Here is a 5,309-nt window from a genome sequence, read left to right as displayed (position 1 = left end):
TTCCTGATTTTGTGCTATGATTGAAAACATGTTTCTTTGGTCTTAATTTAGCTAATTTTAATCCTCTCTTATTACCATTCGATACCGTGATATGTGCATTAAGTGATTTCAGGGATTACAGGGTAGGAATGGCTTAGAGGATGGAAAGGAAGCATGCAAAAGTGGAAGGAATACAAGAAGCTGAAGGAACTGCAAAGATGTCAACCCTGACCTCTTTGCAATCAATTGATCATAACTTGAGCTACAAAAGTTCAAATGAGGCGGTTCTAGTTGCGTTGAAAAGCTAATATCCGGGGCTTTACAACGATATATAATTTATCATAGTTGTCTGACTGTTGAGGGACGCGCACATGTGGATCACACGTATGCGTGACCCGGCAAAAGTTCAATCCACGCGTACGCGTGACATGCGCACGTGCCGGACATATCAGAAATCACTGGGGGCAATTTCTGGGCTGTTTTTGACCCAGTTTTTGGCTCAAAAAACATAGATTAGAGGCTACAAAGTGGGTAATATATCATTCAATTCTCAATATTCAATTTTAGGTTTAGATGTAGTTTCTAGAGAGAGAGGCTCTCTCCTCTCTCTAGGTTTAGGAATTAGGATTTCTCTTCTACTCTTATTTGTTCTAGCTTACTAGTTTATTTTTTTCCCTTGTTAATTATTCTATATTGCCATTTTAGTTCATGAACTCCACGTTAGACTTGATTTTCTATTTAATGCAATTTGAGATACTTTATATTTGTTTGGATTTAATATTCTATTATTACTTTTCTATGCTTTTATTTTATACCCGCCAAGTGCTGGACAAAATGCTTAGAAGGTTGTTAGAGTAGGATTCTATGTTCTTGGCTTGGTTGAGTAATTGCTAACACTTGAGTTATCAAACTCCTTTGTTGATTGATAATTGAAAGTTGCTGATTGATTTGGATTCCACTAAAGCTAGTCTTTCCTCAGGAGTTGACTAGGACTTGAGGAATCAAATTGATTAGTCCACTTGACTTTCCTTCATTCGTTGAGGGTTAACTAAGTGGTAGTAATGAACAATTCTCATCACAATTGATAAGGATAACTAGGATAGGATTTCCAGTTCTCATACCCTTCCAAGAGCTTTTCTAGTCATTTGATTTTTATTACCATTTACTATTCTTGCTTCTTATCTTAAAAACCCCAAAATAGACTTTTACATAACCAATCACAAGAATACTTCCCTGCAATTCCTTGAGAGATGACCCGAGGTTTAAATACTTCGGTTATTACTTTTAGGGGTTTGTTACTTGTGACAGCCAAACTTTTGTACGAAAGAATTCTTGTTGGTTTAGAAGCTATACCTGCAACGAGAACTTATTTGTAAAATTCTAGACCGCGCAGGAATTCATTCGTTAGTGCTAACTTGGGTTATGAGGACATAGGGGTTAGGGCATTCATGTCTGGAAAGTGGGATAACCATGTTGGAATCACCCATCAGGATGCCCTGGCTCGAGTCTACAGAAAGTTTTCATCTATGGATGGAACCACTCTCACACACAAAGCCCTTGGACCTGTCAAGGATTTTTTGCACCGTATTATTACTCACATTATCATGCCACAAAGTGGATCATATCAAATGGTGACTGTCTGTGACACCCTAGTGCTCTATGCAATCTTGAACTCTGTTCCAATCTCTTTTGCTTATTTGATGATTCGACATATATGGGATTGTGTAAATAGTGATAAAAAGAGTAATTTACCCTACAGCATGTTTCTGAATTTTGTGTTTGAGCATTTTAATGTTGATCTGAGTAATGAGCCCATTGAGAATAGAGTTTCTACTATTAAGGGTGGTGAGGTACCAGACAATGCTAAAGGTAAAAAGGTGAAAGGTTATAAGGCCTCTGTTTTCTCTGAAAGTGAAGATGACAGTCTTCCCTCTGCTGCTGGAACCTCTGATTCTTATAAGTATCTTTTCTCAGGAATGGTCAAAGATGTTTTGATAGAATTCTCCAACATGTTTAAGCTAATGGTGAAATCTTGCAAAGACGCTAGAAAGCGTGCATTAGAAAATGAAAAGGCTTGGATAAAGTCTCATGAAAAAGGTAAACTTGCTTCTTAAGCATTTGGACTTTGTTGATGAGGACATGGCCCATTCTAAGAAAGAAGAGGATATTTTGGAATCTGATGTCGAATCTTCTGATGCCTAAGTTTGCTCCCTGTTGCTACTGCTGATGAATGCACTTCTATTTTTCTCTCTTTGAATGTGACTTAGTTGAACTATTTTCATTTGACTTGGATGATTGTACTAAACTTAACTTTGATACTATTTTTTTTGCATAAATTCTTATGGATTGCACTGTTTAATCTCTTTTGCTTGCAGGTGTCCCTCCTTGATGACAAAAGGGGGAGAAAAACCGCTGAAATTTGATTGGATGCCCTGTTTTAGTGCCTTGTTATAGTGCCCTGTTTATGCTCTGATTTGGTCCTATTTTGAACTGTTTATGCTCTGTTTTGGTCCTATTTTGAACTATTTATGCTCTGTTTTATTTGCTCAAGTACATATGTGTTTGATAAGTACTCTCTTGTGTAAATTAGTCTCTTTTTTAAAGGTTCCAATTCTTAAATTTTTATCCATTAGGAACCCTTTGGAGCTTGTATATAGTTTTTTGCTTTCTTGAATATGTTGTTAATCAAGCACACATTAAGGGGGAGCACAGTGAACAAAAGAAAGGGGGAGACATTTGCAAATCTTCAAAGGGAAGTTTTCTATCCTAACTCTTTCAATTCAGTTTAATAATGCTCTTCATCAAGGGGGAGATTGTTGAGTTTGGAAAACTGAAATGATGATAAAATATTATTAAAATATAAAGGTTTGAATAATTTCCAATTGGTTGTTTGATGATGTTGTTAGTGTCCAAGAAGGAAAATTAATTTCCTATTGGGCCATTGATAATGACCAAAAGCATAGATTTGGATTTTCACACTAAAAGTAAGATTGACGTTGCAAGTATAGTCCAAACGCAATCATTGATCATCAATCAATTTATAATTCTTAAGATGTCACAAATCAAAGCAAATATAAACCGAGAGTATTTAGACTCCCAGGTCGTTTTCCTTAGGAGTTATAATTAAGTGTCATTATTGGCTATGAGGGAACAATGGGGATTGGATGATGGCAAGGAAATGTAAGTAGCAAGAAATGTAAATATGCAAGAAAGTAACTTGATATGGAAGTAATTAAATTGAACATGCAAGTAAAAGCAATGCAATTAGAAATTAAGTACTAAAAGAGCTCTTGGTGAGGATTGGATAATTAGGGCTTACTATCCTAGTTATGGACCACAAACATGGTGATTATGTGTGGATTAATCCCAATTAGTCAACCCTACATTGAGAATAAGTCAAAATGGCATAATTAACCTCAATCCACAAGTCCTATCCAACTCACCAATTAAATTGGTAAAAGACTAGCTTTAGTGGAAACCAAGTTAAGTAACAACCCTCACACAATGTGGAATGGACATCCACCACTCAGGTTCACCCGAACCACACAATTTCCTAACCAAGAGTGAGAAAAACTATGTAAAAATCCAACCAAGCATTTTATTAAACACTTGGTGGGTATGAAAAGAAAGTATAGTAAATGACAAGAAGTAGTAAAAGCTACAACTACCAAGCAAGGAAAATAAAGATAGCAACTCAATAAAGCAATAAAAGAGGCATGAAACATAAATTTGCATTAAATGTAAATTAAAGTAAGAAAAGTGCAAATACATAAAAATGGCAAGAATGAAGAAAATGACAAGATAAAGTAATGAAATTAAGACAAGAAAACAAGGAAAAGTAGAAGAAACTAGATTTAAAATAAGAAATAAAAAGGAGAATTACCAAGGAAATAAACTAAAAAGCCTAATTTCTAGAGAGAAGGGGGAACTTCTCTCTCTAGAAAATAACCTACATAATGCTAAACTAACCCTAATTTCTCCCTCCTCCCTTTCACATGGAGTGAGGCCTTGTCTAATATAGGAGGAATCAGCTTCAGAAAGTCCCAAAATTGGGCCCTAGAGGCCCAGAAATCGCCCCCAGCAATTTGCAATAAATGAGTCACGCACTGGGTTCTGTGCGTATGCACAGGTTTGTGCGTACGCACACATGCTAATTTTCTTCTTGTGCGTACGCACAGGATGTCCTGCGTATGTACACATGGTTTTGTGGTTCTTATGCGTACGCACAGTAGGTTGTGCGCACGGACACTCCAATGTGTGCTTCTTCTTTGATTTCTTCATGTTTTCTCCTTTTGTACATGTTTCCTTCCACTTTTGGCTATCCATTCTCGTCTCCAAGGCCTGAATCACTCAACAAATATGTCATGGCATCAAATGAAATAAAAGTAGAATTAAATTGCTCATTTCAAGCACAAAAATGCATGTTTTTACATTTAGGCTCAAGTTGGGGACAAAACACAAAAGTTTGCTATTTTGGTGCTTAAGTGTGAGTTCATGTGATGAAATCCATCCAAAGTGAGTCAAAATATACCATCAAATATGGACTCATCAATTCCCCCATACTTAATGATGAGCGGATAATTTGTATGCTTTTTGGCATTGTTTTTAGTATGTTCTAGTTAGTTTTTAGTATATTTTTATTAGTTTTTAGTTAAAATTCACTTTTCTGGACTTTACTATGAGTGTGTGTGTTTTTCTGTGATTTCAGGTATTTTCTGGCTGAAATTGAGGGACCTGAGCAAAAATCTGATTCAGAGACTAAAAAGGACTGCAGATGCTGTTGGATTCTGACTTCCCTGCACTCGAAGTGGATTTTCTAGAGCTACAGAAGCCCAATTGGCGCGCTCTCAACGGCGTTAGAAAGTAGACATCCTGGGCTTTCCAGCAATGTATAATAGTCCATACTTTACCCGAGATTTGATGGCCCAAACCGGCATTCCAAATCAGCTCAAGAATACCCGGCGTTAAACGCCGGAACTGGCACAAGAATGGGAGTTAAACGCCCAAACTGGCACAAAAGCTGGCGTTTAACTCCAAGAAGAGTCTCTACACGAAAATGCTTCAATGCTCAGCCCAAGCACACACCAAGTGGGCCTGGAAGTGGATTTTTATGTCATTTAATCATCTTTGTAAACCTTAGGCTACTAGTTCTCTATAAGTAGGACCTTTTGCTATTGTATTTTTTTATCTTAAGATCTTTGAATCTTTGGATCATTTTAGATCTTTTGATCACGTTTGGAGGCTGGCCTCATGGCCATGCCTAGACCTTGTTCTTATGTATTTTCAACGGTGGAGTTTCTACACACCATAGATTAAGGTGTGGAGCTCTG

This window comes from Arachis duranensis, chromosome 6 (assembly GCF_000817695.3).
Source record: "Arachis duranensis cultivar V14167 chromosome 6, aradu.V14167.gnm2.J7QH, whole genome shotgun sequence".
NCBI lineage: Eukaryota > Viridiplantae > Streptophyta > Magnoliopsida > Fabales > Fabaceae > Arachis > Arachis duranensis.
Note: the sequence above shows the minus strand (reverse complement) of the source record.